Source organism: Lithobates pipiens, unplaced genomic scaffold, assembly GCF_037356315.1.
Source record: "Lithobates pipiens isolate NorthernLeopardFrog02 unplaced genomic scaffold, aLitPip1_a1.2 Scaffold_1, whole genome shotgun sequence".
Taxonomy (NCBI): Eukaryota; Metazoa; Chordata; class Amphibia; order Anura; family Ranidae; genus Lithobates; species Lithobates pipiens.
The window spans coordinates 62,745,123-62,762,676 of NW_027507685.1; the positions used below are offsets into that span (position 1 = coordinate 62,745,123).

Consider the following 17,554-nt stretch of genomic DNA (forward strand, 5'->3'; position numbering starts at 1 on the left):
TAGCCATAACAACGTGCTTCTTGCTGGAGGCTTCCAATTTGCTGAAGCCCAGAGCCTCCAAACAGAAGTAAATCATAAAGTGGAAGTAAACCAATTGATTTAAGGGTTTCAAAACACCGTTACATGCCTGGAATCCCGGGATTGATAACTGTCCCATTTGCTTGTGTTCTCAACCAAACTATCAAATCATCAAATGGCTGGTGTCATAACTTAAATATGCCTAAAATGGGAGAGCAACTGAGTATGTGCAGAGCAGGTTGAAACAGCGTATTACTGGATTTCAAAGTGTATAGAAGCATATTTTTTAATGTTTTACATGAGTATATATGCAAAATGGGACAACCGGAAGAGATGTAGCAGGACTTACTTTTCTGACTAAAGTGTCACTTTAAATGACAGATTTAACAGCATGGTCTAGCAGATTTTCCTCAAGAATTTGATCTTTATGTAGGATGTGCAAAGTTTTTGGATTTTTTTTCATGTTTTTTTGTCGGTGACATGGTAGCATGAAAACACAGCGGGAGTGGTGATTGTAGTTCAAGCTAAATGTGTAAACAGATTGTCAGAAGTGGGATTTGAACCCACGCCTCCATTTGGAGACCAGAACACCCACACAATGTGAAGAAACAGCTCTTGAGTCTGGCGCCTTAGACCACTCGGCCATCCTGACAAGATATATTGAGGTGCTATGGCTTCCTCTGGAAATATCATCTACTCGTGGTACTCTATTGATCTATTACCATTGTCAAGGAGCTGTATGAACACTCTGAACCTAGGCCCTTTTGCAAATGCACTTCTTAAAGCATGACCTTGCACCAAGTCATACATTTCAGATCCTTTCTACCAAATCTCCTTGAGCAAAAAAAGTAGAAGATGTCCCAGGTGATCTTCGAGTGTTTGGTTGATCCGGGCGCCACAAACCAGAATCATGTCCTTGTGGCAGACCGCGTGGCCTAATGGATAAGGCGTCTGACTTCGGATCAGAAGATTGAGGGTTTGAGTCCCTTCGTGGTCGTTTTCTATGCTGCTTTCCAGTTCCTTCCTGTGACCTTCACTCGTAAATTCTTGCTTTAGCCATAACAACGTGCTTCTTGCTGGAGGCTTCCAATTTGCTGAAGCCCAGAGCCTCCAAACAGAAGTAAATCATAAAGTGGAAGTAAACCAATTGATTTAAGGGTTTCAAAACACAGTTACATGCCTGGAATCCCGGGATTGATAACTGTCCCATTTGCTTGTGTTCTCAACCAAACTATCAAATCATCAAATGGCTGGTGTCATAACTTAAATATGCCTAAAATGGGAGAGCAACTGAGTATGTGCAGAGCAGGTTGAAACAGCGTATTACTGGATTTCAAAGTGTATAGAAGCATATTTTTTAATGTTTTACATGAGTATATATGCAAAATGGGACAACCGGAAGAGATGTAGCAGGACTTACTTTTCTGACTAAAGTTGCACTTTAAATGACAGATTTAACAGCATGGTCTAGCAGATTTTCCTCAAGAATTTGATCTTTATGTAGGATGTGCAAAGTTTTTGGATTTTTTTTCATGTTTTTTTGTCGGTGACATGGTAGCATGAAAACACAGCGGGAGTGGTGATTGTAGTTCAAGCTAAATGTGTAAACAGATTGTCAGAAGTGGGATTTGAACCCACGCCTCCATTTGGAGACCAGAACACCCACACAATGTGAAGAAACAGCTCTTGAGTCTGGCGCCTTAGACCACTCGGCCATCCTGACAAGATATATTGAGATGTTATGGCTTCCTCTGGAAATATCATCTACTCGTGGTACTCTATTGATCTATTACCATTGTCAAGGAGCTGTATGAACACTCTGAACCTAGGCCCTTTTGCAAATGCACTTCTTAAAGCATGACCTTGCACCAAGTCATACATTTCAGATCCTTTCTACCAAATCTCCTTGAGCAAAAAAAGTAGAAGATGTCCCAGGTGATCTTCGAGTGTTTGGTTGATCCGGGCGCCACAAACCAGAATCATGTCCTTGTGGCAGACCGCGTGGCCTAATGGATAAGGCGTCTGACTTCGGATCAGAAGATTGAGGGTTCGAGTCCCTTCGTGGTCGTTTTCTATGCTGCTTTCCAGTTCCTTCCTGTGACCTTCACTCGTAAATTCTTGCTTTAGCCATAACAACGTGCTTCTTGCTGGAGGCTTCCAATTTGCTGAAGCCCAGAGCCTCCAAACAGAAGTAAATCATAAAGTGGAAGTAAACCAATTGATTTAAGGGTTTCAAAACACAGTTACATGCCTGGAATCCCGGGATTGATAACTGTCCCATTTGCTTGTGTTCTCAACCAAACTATCAAATCATCAAATGGCTGGTGTCATAACTTAAATATGCCTAAAATGGGAGAGCAACTGAGTATGTGCAGAGCAGGTTGAAACAGCGTATTACTGGATTTCAAAGTGTATAGAACCATATTTTTAAATGTTTTACATGAGTATATATGCAAAATGGGACAACCGGAAGAGATGTAGCAGGACTTACTTTTCTGACTAAAGTGTCACTTTAAATGACAGATTTAACAGCATGGTCTAGCAGATTTTCCTCAAGAATTTGATCTTTATGTAGGATGTGCAAAGTTTTTGGATTTTTTTTCATGTTTTTTTGTCGGTGACATGGTAGCATGAAAACACAGCGGGAGTGGTGATTGTAGTTCAAGCTAAATGTGTAAACAGATTGTCAGAAGTGGGATTTGAACCCACGCCTCCATTTGGAGACCAGAACACCCACACAATGTGAAGAAACAGCTCTTGAGTCTGGCGCCTTAGACCACTCGGCCATCCTGACAAGATATATTGAGGTGCTATGGCTTCCTCTGGAAATATCATCTACTCGTGGTACTCTATTGATCTATTACCATTGTCAAGGAGCTGTATGAACACTCTGAACCTAGGCCCTTTTGCAAATGCACTTCTTAAAGCATGACCTTGCACCAAGTCATACATTTCAGATCCTTTCTACCAAATCTCCTTGAGCAAAAAAAGTAGAAGATGTCCCAGGTGATCTTCGAGTGTTTGGTTGATCCGGGCGCCACAAACCAGGATCATGTCCTTGTGGCAGACCGCGTGGCCTAATGGATAAGGCGTCTGACTTCGGATCAGAAGATTGAGGGTTTGAGTCCCTTCGTGGTCGTTTTCTATGCTGCTTTCCAGTTCCTTCCTGTGACCTTCACTCGTAAATTCTTGCTTTAGCCATAACAACGTGCTTCTTGCTGGAGGCTTCCAATTTGCTGAAGCCCAGAGCCTCCAAACAGAAGTAAATCATAAAGTGGAAGTAAACCAATTGATTTAAGGGTTTCAAAACACAGTTACATGCCTGGAATCCCGGGATTGATAACTGTCCCATTTGCTTGTGTTCTCAACCAAACTATCAAATCATCAAATGGCTGGTGTCATAACTTAAATATGCCTAAAATGGGAGAGCAACTGAGTATGTGCAGAGCAGGTTGAAACAGCGTATTACTGGATTTCAAAGTGTATAGAAGCATATTTTTTAATGTTTTACATGAGTATATATGCAAAATGGGACAACCGGAAGAGATGTAGCAGGACTTACTTTTCTGACTAAAGTTGCACTTTAAATGACAGATTTAACAGCATGGTCTAGCAGATTTTCCTCAAGAATTTGATCTTTATGTAGGATGTGCAAAGTTTTTGGATTTTTTTTCATGTTTTTTTGTCGGTGACATGGTAGCATGAAAACACAGCGGGAGTGGTGATTGTAGTTCAAGCTAAATGTGTAAACAGATTGTCAGAAGTGGGATTTGAACCCACGCCTCCATTTGGAGACCAGAACACCCACACAATGTGAAGAAACAGCTCTTGAGTCTGGCGCCTTAGACCACTCGGCCATCCTGACAAGATATATTGAGGTGCTATGGCTTCCTCTGGAAATATCATCTACTCGTGGTACTCTATTGATCTATTACCATTGTCAAGGAGCTGTATGAACACTCTGAACCTAGGCCCTTTTGCAAATGCACTTCTTAAAGCATGACCTTGCACCAAGTCATACATTTCAGATCCTTTCTACCAAATCTCCTTGAGCAAAAAAAGTAGAAGATGTCCCAGGTGATCTTCGAGTGTTTGGTTGATCCGGGCGCCACAAACCAGAAACATGTCCTTGTGGCAGACCGCGTGGCCTAATGGATAAGGCGTCTGACTTCGGATCAGAAGATTGAGGGTTCGAGTCCTTTCGTGGTCGTTTTCTATGCTGCTTTCCAGTTCCTTCCTGTGACCTTCACTCGTAAATTCTTGCTTTAGCCATAACAACGTGCTTCTTGCTGGAGGCTTCCAATTTGCTGAAGCCCAGAGCCTCCAAACAGAAGTAAATCATAAAGTGGAAGTAAACCAATTGATTTAAGGGTTTCAAAACACAGTTACATGCCTGGAATCCCGGGATTGATAACTGTCCCATTTGCTTGTGTTCTCAATCAAACTATCAAATCATCAAATGGCTGGTGTCATAACTTAAATATGCCTAAAATGGGAGAGCAACTGAGTATGTGCAGAGCAGGTTGAAACAGCGTATTACTGGATTTCAAAGTGTATAGAACCATATTTTTAAATGTTTTACATGAGTATATATGCAAAATGGGACAACCGGAAGAGATGTAGCAGGACTTACTTTTCTGACTAAAGTGTCACTTTAAATGACAGATTTAACAGCATGGTCTAGCAGATTTTCCTCAAGAATTTGATCTTTATGTAGGATGTGCAAAGTTTTTGGATTTTTTTTCATGTTTTTTTGTCGGTGACATGGTAGCATGAAAACACAGCGGGAGTGGCGATTGTAGTTCAAGCTAAATGTGTAAACAGATTGTCAGAAGTGGGATTTGAACCCACGCCTCCATTTGGAGACCAGAACACGCACACAATGTGAAGAAACAGCTCTTGAGTCTGGCGCCTTAGACCACTCGGCCATCCTGACAAGATATATTGAGGTGCTATGGCTTCCTCTGGAAATATCATCTACTCGTGGTACTCTATTGATCTATTACCATTGTCAAGGAGCTGTATGAACACTCTGAACCTAGGCCCTTTTGCAAATGCCATCCTGACAAGATACATTGAGATACTTTGGCTTCCTCTGGAAATATCATCTACTCGTGGTACTCTATTGCCATTGTCAAGGAGCTGTATGAACACTCTGAACCTAGGCCCTTTTGCAAATGCACTTCTTAAAGCATGACCTTGCACCAAGTCATACATTTCAGATCCTTTCTACCAAATCTCCTTTATCAAAAAAAGTAGAAGATGTCCCAGGTGATCTTCGAGTGTTTGGTTGATCCGGGCGCCACAAACCAGAAACATGTCCTTGTGGCAGACCGCATGGCCTAATGGATAAGGCGTCTGACTTCGGATCAGAAGATTGAGGGTTCGAGTCCCTTCGTGGTTGTTTTCTATGCTGCTTTCCAGTTCCTTCCTGTGACCTTCACTCGTGAATTCTTGCTTTACCCATAACAACGTGCTTCTTGCCGGAGGCTTACAATTTGCTGAAGCCCAGAGCCTCCAAACAGAAGTAAATCATAAAGTGGAAGTAAACCAATTGATTTAAGGGTTTCAAAACACAGTTACATGCCTGGAATCCCGGGATTGATAACTGTCCCATTTGCTTGTGTTCTCAACCAAACTATCAAATCATCAAATGGCTGGTGTCATAACTTAAATATGCCTAAAATGGGAGAGCAACTGAGTATGTACAGAGCAGGTTGAAACAGCGTATTACTGGATTTCAAAGTGTATAGAAGCATATTTTTTAATGTTTTACATGAGTATATATGCAAAATGGGACAACCGGAAGAGATGTAGCAGGCCTTACTTTTCTGACTAAAGTTGCACTTTAAATGACAGATTTAACAGCATGGTCTAGCAGATTTTCCTCAAGAATTTGATCTTTATGTAAGATGTGCAAAGTTTTTGGATTTTTTTTCATGTTTTTTTGTCGGTGACATGGTAGCATGAAAACACAGCGGGAGTGGTGTTTGTAGTTCAAGCTAAATGTGTAAACAGATTGTCAGAAGGGGGATTTGAACCCACGCCTCCATTTGGAGACTAGAACACCCACACAATGTGAAGAAACAGCTCTTGAGTCTGGCGCCTTAGACCACTCGGCCATCCTGAGAATGTACACATTGAGGTACTTTGGCTTCCTCTGGAAATATCATCTACTCGTGGTACTCTATTGATCTATTACCATTGTCAAGGAGCTGTATGAACACTCTGAACCTAGGCCCTTTTGCAAATGCACTTCTTAAAGCATGACCTTGCACCAAGTCATACATTTCAGATCCTTTCTACCAAATCTCCTTGAGCATAAAAAGTAGAAGATGTCCCAGGTGATCTTCGAGTGTTTGGTTGATCCGGGCGCCACAAACCAGAATCATGTCCTTGTGGCAGACCGCGTGGCCTAATGGATAAGGCGTCTGACTTCGGATCAGAAGTTTGAGGGTTCGAGTCCCTTCGTGGTCGTTTTCTATGCTGCTTTCCAGTTCCTTCCTGTGACCTTCACTCGTGAATTCTTGCTTTACCCATAACAATGTGCTTCTTGCTGGAGGCTTCCAATTTGCTGAAGCCCAGAGCCTCCAAACAGAAGTAAATCATAAAGTGGAAGTAAACCAATTGATTTAAGTGTTTCAAAACACAGTTACATGCCTGGAATCCCGGGATTGATAACTGTCCCATTTGCTTGTGTTCTCAACCAAACTATCAAATCATCAAATGGCTGGTGTCATAACTTAAATATGCCTAAAATGGGAGAGCAACTGAGTATGTGCAGAGCAGATTGAAACAGCGTATTACTGGATTTCAAAGTGTATAGAACCATATTTTTTAATGTTTTACATGAGTATATATGCAAAATGGGACAACCGGAAGAGATGTAGCAGGCCTTACTTTTCTGACTAAAGTTGCACTTTAAATGACAGATTTAACAGCATGGTCTAGCAGATTTTCCTCAAGAATTTGATCTTTATGTAAGATGTGCAAAGTTTTTGGATTTTTTTTCATGTTTTTTTGTCGGTGACATGGTAGCATGAAAACACAGCGGGAGTGGTGTTTGTAGTTCAAGCTAAATGTGTAAACAGATTGTCAGAAGGGGGATTTGAACCCACGCCTCCATTTGGAGACTAGAACACCCACACAATGTGAAGAAACAGCTCTTGAGTCTGGCGCCTTAGACCACTCGGCCATCCTGAGAATGTACACATTGAGGTACTTTGGCTTCCTCTGGAAATATCATCTACTCGTGGTACTCTATTGATCTATTACCATTGTCAAGGAGCTGTATGAACACTCTGAACCTAGGCCCTTTTGCAAATGCACTTCTTAAAGCATGACCTTGCACCAAGTCATACATTTCAGATCCTTTCTACCAAATCTCCTTGAGCATAAAAAGTAGAAGATGTCCCAGGTGATCTTCGAGTGTTTGGTTGATCCGGGCGCCACAAACCAGAATCATGTCCTTGTGGCAGACCGCGTGGCCTAATGGATAAGGCGTCTGACTTCGGATCAGAAGTTTGAGGGTTCGAGTCCCTTCGTGGTCATTTTCTATGCTGCTTTCCAGTTCCTTCCTGTGACCTTCACTCGTGAATTCTTGCTTTACCCATAACAATGTGCTTCTTGCTGGAGGCTTCCAATTTGCTGAAGCCCAGAGCCTCCAAACAGAAGTAAATCATAAAGTGGAAGTAAACCAATTGATTTAAGTGTTTCAAAACACAGTTACATGCCTGGAATCCCGGGATTGATAACTGTCCCATTTGCTTGTGTTCTCAACCAAACTATCAAATCATCAAATGGCTGGTGTCATAACTTAAATATGCCTAAAATGGGAGAGCAACTGAGTATGTGCAGAGCAGATTGAAACAGCGTATTACTGGATTTCAAAGTGTATAGAACCATATTTTTTAATGTTTTACATGAGTATATATGCAAAATGGGACAACCGGAGAGATGTAGCAGGACTTACTTTTCTGACTAAAGTTGCACTTTAAATTACAGATTTAACAGTATGGTCTAGCAGATTTTCCTCAAGAATTTGATCTTTATGTAGGATGTGCAAAGTTTTGGGATTTTTTTTCATGTTTTTTTGTCGGTGACATGGTAGCATGAAAACATAGCAGGAGTGGTGATTGTAGTTTTAGCTAAATGTGTAAACAGATTGTCAGAAGTGGGATTTGAACCCACGCCTCCATTTGGAGACCAGAACACCCACACAATGTGAAGAAACAGCTCTTGAGTCTGGCGCCTTAGACCACTCGGCCATCCTGACAAGATATATTGAGGTGCTATGGCTTCCTCTGGAAATATCATCTACTCGTGGTACTCTATTGATCTATTACCATTGTCAAGGAGCTGTATGAACACTCTGAACCTAGGCCCTTTTGCAAATGCACTTCTTAAAGCATGACCTTGCACCAAGTCATACATTTCAGATCCTTTCTACCAAATCTCCTTGAGCAAAAAAAGTAGAAGATGTCCCAGGTGATCTTCGAGTGTTTGGTTGATCCGGGCGCCACAAACCAGAATCATGTCCTTGTGGCAGACCGCGTGGCCTAATGGTTAAGGCGTCTGATTTCGGATCAGAAGATTGAGGGTTCGAGTCCCTTCGTGGTCGTTTTCTATGCTGCTTTCCAGTTCCTTCCTGTGACCTTCACTCGTGAATTCTTGCTTTACCCATAACAACGTGCTTCTTGCTGGAGGCTTCCAATTTGCTGAAGTCCAGAGCCTCCAAACAGAAGTAAATCATAAAGTGGAAGTAAACCAATTGATTTAAGGGTTTCAAAACACAGTTACATGCCTGGAATCCCGGGATTGATAACTGTCCCATTTGCTTGTGTTCTCAACCAAACTATCAAATCATCAAATGGCTGGTGTCATAACTTAAATATGCCTAAAATGGGAGAGCAACTGAGTATGTGCAGAGCAGGTTGAAACAGCGTATTACTGGATTTCAAAGTGTATAGAACCATATTTTTTAATGTTTTACATGAGTATATATGCAAAATGGGACAACCGGAAGAGATGTAGCAGGACTTACTTTTCTGACTAAAGTTGCACTTTAAATGACAGATTTAACAGCATGGTCTAGCAGATTTTCCTCAAGAATTTGATCTTTATGTAGGATGAGCAAAGTTTTTGGATTTTTTTTCATGTTTTTTTTGTCGGTGACATGGTAGCATGAAAACACAGCGGGAGTGGTGATTGTAGTTCAAGCTAAATGTGTAAATGGATTGTCAGAAGTGGGATTTGAACCCACGCCTCCATTTGGAGACCAGAACACCCACACAATGTGAAGAAACAGCTCTTGAGTCTGGCGCCTTAGACCACTCGGCCATCCTGCCAAGATACTTTGAGGTACTTTGGCTTCCTCTGGAAATATCATCTACTCGTGGTACTCTATTGATCTATTACCATTGTCAAGGAGCTGTATGAACACTCTGAACCTAGGCCCTTTTTGCAAATGCACTTCTTAAAGCATGACCTTGCACCAAGTCATACATTTCAGATCCTTTCTACCAAATCTCCTTGAGCAAAAAAAGTAGAAGATGTCCCAGGTGATCTTCGAGTGTTTGGTTGATCCGGGCGCCACAAACCAGGATCATGTTCTTGTGGCAGACCGCGTGGCCTAATGGATAAGGCGTCTGACTTCAGATCAAAAGAGTGAGGGTTCGAGTCCCTTCGTGGTCGTTTTCTATGCTGCTTTCCAGTTCCTTCCTGTGACCTTCACTCGTAAATACTTGCTTTACCCATAACAACGTGCTTCTTGCTGGAGGCTTCCAATTTGCTGAAGCCCAGAGCCTCCAAACAGAAGTAAATCATAAAGTGGAAGTAAACCAATTGATTTAAGGGTTTCAAAACACAGTTACATGCCTGGAATCCCGGGATTGATATCTGTCCCATTTGCTTGTGTTCTCAACCAAACTATCAAATCATCAAATGGCTGGTGTCATAACTTAAATATGCCTAAAATGGGAGAGCAACTGAGTATGTGCAGAGCAGGTTGAAACAGCGTATTACTGGATTTCAAAGTGTATAGAACCATATTTTTTAATGTTTTACATGAGTATATATGCAAAATGGGACAACCGGAAGAGATGTAGCAGGACTTACTTTTCTGATTAAAGTTGCACTTTTTTTTTTATAATTGTAATTTTTATTAATTTTTAAAGCAAAAACAAAAACAATACACGAGAACATTAGAAAAATCAGTGAATATAGAGAGATATAGATCAAGATGTAAGGCATGAGTTACAACAGAGAAAAATGTCCACAAACGCAGGCACAAGGGTGAACTGCGTATCCATATCTCGTACTATAAATAACAAACAGTCAATGTAAATCAAACAAACTATTCTGAGCATCAAGAGGCCGGAGGCCAAAAAAGAGGCAAAAAAAAAAAAATAATGAATATTCACATGGTCAGCATAGTATGTCCCTGGGAGGGGAGGGGGACAGGACAGGGTAGGGAAGGGGAGAGGACGGAAGCCATCAACAAAGGGCCCCGGTCGGTAGCTGCAGTCAGATGGACGTACCGGCAGGGGGGGCCCCATATGCTGATCGATCCCAGGGTTCCCACACTTTATCGAACTGGGGAACCAAATCATGCACCGAGGCTGTCAAATACTCCATTCTCCGAATTTCAGACACCAGTTGGAGTAACCTAGGCCAGGGGGGAGTTGCATTGGACAACCAACACAATGGGACAAGCCTCTTAGCAGCAAGTAAAATGTAGGAAACCAGTCGATTGGTGTTTTTAGGTATACCTGTTATAGGGAGACCCAGCAAGCAATATAGGGGATCAATCGGGAGGGATACCCCCGTCACCTCCACCACCAAAGACCCCACCGCTATCCAGAAAGGCTGTATCAAAGGGCATGTCCAGAAGATATGGAACAATGACCCAATGTCAAGGCCACATCGCCAACAAGATGGCGAGACTGAGGAATCGTATTTGTGGATGACATTAGGGGTCTTATACCAAAACATAAGGATTTTTATTGCTGTTTCCCTTTGCGTAACACACTTAGAGGATTTGAAAGTAGAGGACCAAATCCTATCCCACGTCTGCAGGGAGATAGGCTTGTCCAACAACTGAGACCATCTACTCATATACAGATGCGTAAATTCAGTTAGAGGGGTCTACTCATGGAGGATGCGGTGAATAGAGGAAATTAAATTAGGTTGATGTGGGCCTTGAGCGCAGAGATGCTCAAAAGCTGTGGGAGTGTCAAGGATTAAGGTCGGAGATTTAGAGTTAAAGAAGTGTCTCACCTGTAGGTAGAAGTAAAACGAATGTTTGGGAATGTCATATTTTTCTCGCAAGGTCTCAAAGGCGTGAAGTCTACGGGAGACAGGGTGTACCAGGTTTCTAAGTTGGAAAAGAGGGGGATCTAGCCACGGGGAAATCCTACCCATGGACAGTCCATCAGGGATATTAGGATTAAATAAGACATTCGTGAGGGGGGGGCAGGCCGAAGAGAGGGAGTACTTTTTGTTACACTTTTGCCACAAGTCCAAGGTAAATGACATTGGGGCCGTACATTGACGTCTGAGGGTGGAGGGTAGTGGGGATGGTGCGCCCCAGATCAAGGAGCATGGGTGAACCGGATACAGGACCCCCTTTTCAATAGTAGCCCACCGACTCGTGGCATTAAGAGAGGACCAGGTAGCAATAATTCGTAAATGGGTAGCTTGATAATATTTCACAATATCCAGAGCACCCAACCCCCCCGACCCGCGGGCGCAAACACCACAGAGCTGACAAAGCGATGAGACCTATCAGCCCAAATAAATTTAAGGAAACGTCGTCGGAGAAGTTTAAGCTGAGGGGACGGAACGGCCACTGGCAGCATCTCAAAGTGATAGAGCAGTCTGGGCAAGACTGACATTTTAAGGACGTTGACCCTGCCTAGCAGGGATATAGGGTATTTAGACCAGGTCAGTAGTGAATTATTTATATCCTGAAACAGGGCAGGAAAGTTCGCACGGAACAGGTGGGAATAAGAAGGGGTCAGAAAAACCCCCAGGTACTTGAGTGAATCACTGCACCATCTGTAGGGGTAAGATTCTTTTAGTCTAGAAAGTTGTGTGGCAGGGATGTGTATGGGGAGGGCCTCAGTCTTAGAGGTGTTAACCTTGTACCCAGAAATACCCCCAAAGGATGTTAGTAGCTTGTGCAATGAGGGGAGGGATATCTGGGGGTTGGTAATAGTTAGCAGGACGTCGTCAGCAAAAAGTGATAATTTGTACTCTCCCTGTCGCATCACCACCCCACGAATATCTGGATGAGAGCGTACAGCCTCGGCCAGGGGTTCCAGACATAAAATAAATATTAGCAGAGATAGAGGACACCCCTGCCGAGTACCATTCAACAGGGGGAAGCGAGGCGACAGAAAGGACGACATCTGTACCTGGGCAGTGACCGTTGAGTATAAAGCTTCCAATGCCCTCAAAAAAGGGCCCCGAAACCCATAAACCCTGAGCGTGGCGAACATATAAGGCCAGCTGAGCCTATCAAAGGCCTTTTGGGCGTCTAAGCTAAGTAGGAGTGCTGGTGTGTTGGTCCTATCCAAAAGATCGACCAGGTTGATCGTGCGGCGGGTGTTGTCACCTGCGTGTCTGCCAGGCACAAACCCCACCTGATCTCTGTGAATAGGTTTGGGGGCAAGAACCGATAGCCGGGAGGCAAGAATTTTAGTAAATATTTTGTAGTCAGAATTCAGAAGGGCTATGGGCCTATAATTATCTGGGATGGAGGGATCCTTACCCGGTTTGGGGATCACTGAGATGAAGGAATGCGAGAAATGTGGATGGGGATGGGTCCCCTGTAGTAACGTATCAAATAGAGTGAGCATGTGAGGTCCTAAAATGTCTAGATAGGTTTTATAATAGAAATAGGGGAGTCCATCAGGACCAGGTGACTTATGCGATGGAAGATCCCGCACTACGTTAGAAAGTTCCTCTGCCGATACCGCCTTATTAAGGGTCTCTAGATCGCTCGACGAGAGTTTGGGGAGTTTAAGATTAGAGAAGAAGGCTCTAAATTTCTCTTGAGTAAAGTGAAAATGGTTTTCCGGGGAAAGACAGTTGTAGTGTTTATGGTAAAATTTACCGAAAATGTTTGAAATTTCACGAGGGCAATAGGTCCTAGATCCGTCAGGTCGGGAAAGAAACTCAGGGAAGGAATTGAATGCACGTGGGCGTAATTTGTTGACTAGCATTGTATGAGGTTTATTGGAAAATTCGTAGAATTTCTGCCTCATCCAAAGCAGCGATTTGGCTGCCCGGTTGAGTTGTGCTGTTTTAATCTGTTCCCTAAGGAGAGTGACCCCCTGGAGTCTTTCCACCGTGGGGGCAGCCAGGAGCTTCCGTTCAGCCGTGAGAAGAGCAGAGGTTAGTGATCGGATAAGTGCGGACCTATCCCTCTTCAATCTAGAGCTCTCTGCAATACAAGCGCCTCTGAAGACGGCCTTATGGGCCTCCCACAGGGTGGAAAAATCCGGGACCGACCCAGTGTTCAGTTGGAAAAATTCCGTGAGACTCTTCGCAAGGACCGAGCGGGAGCTTTCAGAATGTAGGAGGTGGCTGTTAAGCCTCCAGTGACAGGATCTAGGATAAGCCTGAGTGAGCAAGAGGTTTAGGGTAATGGGGGCATGGTCGGACCAGGTAATCGGTAACACCTCAGAGTCGACCACGTGAGGGATGAGAGGGGCGGAAATAAGAAAGTGATCGAGCCGCGAGTACATTTTATGGGCTGGAGAATAAAAGGTGAATTGCTTAGCTGTGGGATGCTTGATCCTCCATGAGTCGAAGAGCCGATGGGACCTGATGAGCTGACGGAAAGAGGTGGCTTGGGAAGCCAACTTCCTGGAGGGTGTGGATGAGAACAGAGTTTTCCTATCCCTGGAGGGAGACATGACCAAGTTAAAATCCCCCCCAACTATCATGAAAGGCTGGGATGGGCAATGAGGGGAGTCAAGCAAGGTACTAAGGAAGTCAAGCTGCCCAACATTAGGGGCATACAGGTTGACAAGGGTTAGGGAGGTGCTCAAGTGCTGACATTCTAAAACTAGATACCTGCCATGGGGATCTGCATGGGATTTTGTAACCTTAATAGAGCACGTCTTCTTAATCAAAATTGCAACCCCTGCCTTGCCTGTGGGGTCAGAGGCCAGGAAGGAGGTAGGGAAATGTTTGGAGGCAAACTTAAGGGAGCCATCCGCTCTAAAATGAGTTTCTTGCAGCATAATCACGTCCGCACCGGAAGACCTGAATTCCTTCAGGGCCAACCAGCGCTTACGTATGGAACCTAGGCCTTTAACATTATAGGATAGAATTTTTAAAGCCATAAGGATGCGTTATTAAGATAAGCAATGGTAAGTACCTGAGAGTAGTGGCACAGCCTATAGTAAACAACATTATAGTAAACAACATTATACTGGGGCATCATTGAAGAAAATGCGACTTTGGCGTCAGATATACCCCGGCAAAGAGAAAAAAATAGGAGCGCCCAAAGCCAGGATTGCCTGAGGCCTAACCAACCTTTGTAGTGCATAGGAGAGTAATGAAACTGAGCTCTACAAGTGGACACAGTAGAACATAAAACATTAGTAAAATACAGTAACAAAAACAACAAAAAATAAACAACAAAAAGTAAAAAAGAAAAAGAGCAGAAAAAAAGAAAAAAACATTAGCATGACCTGAGGGCGTCATGTGCCTCAGGGGACCTAGGGAGTCAACCCAGGTCAAGAGGGTCATGGCCGGACGAGCACCAGGGGTGGTCGGACTGAAAAAATGGAAGGGCCATCAACTCTCCGTATGAATTCGTAGATGAACAAATAGCAGTAACAACCTATAGTTCTCGTAAAAAAAACAAAAAAAAAAAACAAACGGAGCCCCATGGGGTGGGGAAAAAAGTCCCAGCTTGACGAGTCAAGGCAAAGGACAAACAGATTAATGCCACAGCAACAACAGGAACTTCTCCCTTCCCATACACAGGAGGAAGGGAGAAATGGGAGGGTCAAAGTAGCAAATAAACTGAACCACAAGAGAAGTGTCGAGAGGGTTCATGGAGGTTGCTTGGAGAACCGTGCCTCCTGGTCTTGCTTCGCACGGGCGTCCAAATGCGGCTTGGAGTGTTGGGTAACGGACGAATCTGGACTTCAGCGGGATGTATGTCCTCCTCAGGGAGGGGAGGAAGACCAAGGTTCTTCAAGAAGGTTTCGCTTTCCGGAAGGTCCCGTAAGACGTGCTGAGTTCCATTTTTTGACACCATCAAGCGAAAGGGAAACCCCCAAAAGTATGGGACCTTGTGGTGTTGCAGGTGGGAGGTGATCGGCCGGAGGTTCCTGCGTTTAGCCAGAGTGATGGGAGAAAGATCACTGAAGATTTGCAGTTTCACCCCTTGGTAGGTTATTTGAGGTTTATTGCGTGTGGAGCGGATCAGTGCCTCCTTGCTTTTAAAGAAGTGAAACCGGACAACAACGTCCCTAGGTCTGGCTCCAGCAGGAGGTTAGGGGGCCAGGGAGCGATGTGCTCTGTCAAGGCGCCAGTCTATGTCCACGACCGTGGGGGCCAGGGCGTTAAAAAGGCCCAGGAGGTAAGAACGTAGATCAGAGTCACCCACAGTCTCCGGGATACCTCTAAAGCGTAAGTTCTGGCGTCTCTCTCTATTCTCCAGGTCCTCCTGTTGCAGCTGTAGTTGGGAGACGGAGAGGCGGAGGTTGTGATTGTCTTCCTCAACGGCTTGGACATAGCTAACCATCTCGTCAAATTTATTTTCAAGTGTGTCTGTACGCTCACCCAGCTGGTTGATCTCCTTTCTCAATTCCACCGCAAGCTTATTTACCTCGGCCGAGACATTAGTCGTGATCTGTTGAAGTAATAGGTGGAGCTTGGCGTCCAATTTGGCATCCAAGATAGCAGGGGTAAGAACCCCCTGCGCTGAGGGGGGACCCGGTTCAGGGGCCTGGAGAGCATTAGCCGAAGAGGAGCCAGAGCCCTCAGTCCCAAGAGTTGAATCCAGAATGGCAAAGGGATCCGGCGGAGAATGAGAGGGCGCAAGTTGAGATCTGGTGACAAAACGATCCATAATAGGCCCTGTCTGTTGTTGTTCAGGGATATGCTTGTAATGTTCCTGCTGCTGACCGATTTTTCCCATGGGGTGCTTTGGTACTGTAGAGATAAGAAGAGCTTACCCCCGGATCTATTAGTAGTTAGCGTTGTTTAGCGGGGGTCATGGAGAGTAGATGGGCCCTCTAACTCATTTAGGAGCCACGGAGGTTAAAGTTCGTGGTCATATTAATTACTGGCGACAGGTACAGTCAATGTCAGGAGGCTTATTTTGTTTTAACCCCTTCACCTTGTGGATCTGTGGCAATGGGAGCTGTGAAAACCTGGGTGTAGCAGGGTGTAGCAAGATGGCCACCAGGAACCAGTATAGGCCGAAGCCAGGGTCTCGCCTGGAGGGTGTTGCCAGGGATGATTGTTGCCTGGTGCAATGATAAAAGGATAGCAATAAACGAACCAGTCCTCATAAGCCCCCAGGGGTGGCCTAGCAAGGGATCCTCCTGACGGTGTGGGGAGGGAGGGGAGAGAGAATTGGAGGAGAGCAGGCAGGTGGAAGTTCAAGTATCCCCACAGGGGACTCACCAGGCCGGAGGGGTGCAGGGCAGGTGATCCCAGGAGCCTCCTGTGTGCAGCGGTGCAGCGGTGCGGCGGCCGAGTATATCTCCTCCGGGATGCCTGGTTCCGCCGCCGGGCAGCCCCGCAGGAAAGTCCGGGGATTATGGAGGCCTAGTAGAGATACATTGAGGTCCTTTGGCTTCCTCTGGAAATATCATCTACTCGTGGTACTCTATTGATCTATTACCATTGTCAAGGAGCTGTATGAACACTCTGAACCTAGGCCCTTTTGCAAATGCACTTCTTAAAGCATGACCTTGCACCAAGTCATACATTTCAGATCCTTTCTACCAAATCTCCTTGAGCAAAAAAAGTAGAAGATGTCCCAGGTGATCTTCGAGTGTTTGGTTGATCCGGGCGCCACAAACCAGAGTCATGTCCTTGTGGCAGACTGCGTGGCCTAATGGATAAGGCGTCTGACTTCGGATCAGAAGATTGAGGGTTCGAGTCCCTTCGTGGTCGTTTTCTATGCTGCTTTCCAGTTCCTTCCTGTGACCTTCACTCGTAAATTCTTGCTTTACCCATAACAACGTGCTTCTTGCTGGAGGCTTCCAATTTGCTGAAGCCCAGAGCCTCCAAACAGAAGTAAATCATAAAGTGGAAGTAAACCAATTGATTTAAGGGTTTCAAAACACAGTTACATTCCTGGAATCCCGGGATTGAAAACTGTCCCATTTGCTTGTGTTCTCAACCAAACTATCAAATCATCAAATGGCTGGTGTCATAACTTAAATATGCCTAAAATGGGAGAGCAACTGAGTATGTGCAGAGCAGGTTGAAACAGCATATTACTGGATTTCAAAGTGTATAGAACCATATTTTTTTATGTTTTACATGAGTATATATG

The 17,554-nt window shown here is 44.4% G+C and overlaps 2 non-coding genes across 2 annotated transcripts; both read left to right on the forward strand.

Annotated features, from left to right (window-relative positions):
- Nucleotides 1-2,013: 2,013 nt before the first annotated feature.
- Nucleotides 2,014-2,086, forward strand: TRNAR-UCG (transfer RNA arginine (anticodon UCG)). Its single transcript has one exon. It is a non-coding gene; the product is annotated as a tRNA-Arg (tRNA).
- Nucleotides 2,087-8,565: 6,479 nt separating this feature from the next.
- On the forward strand, nucleotides 8,566-8,638 carry TRNAR-UCG (transfer RNA arginine (anticodon UCG)). Its single transcript has one exon. It is a non-coding gene; the product is annotated as a tRNA-Arg (tRNA).
- The last annotated feature ends 8,916 nt before the right edge of the window (nucleotides 8,639-17,554 follow it).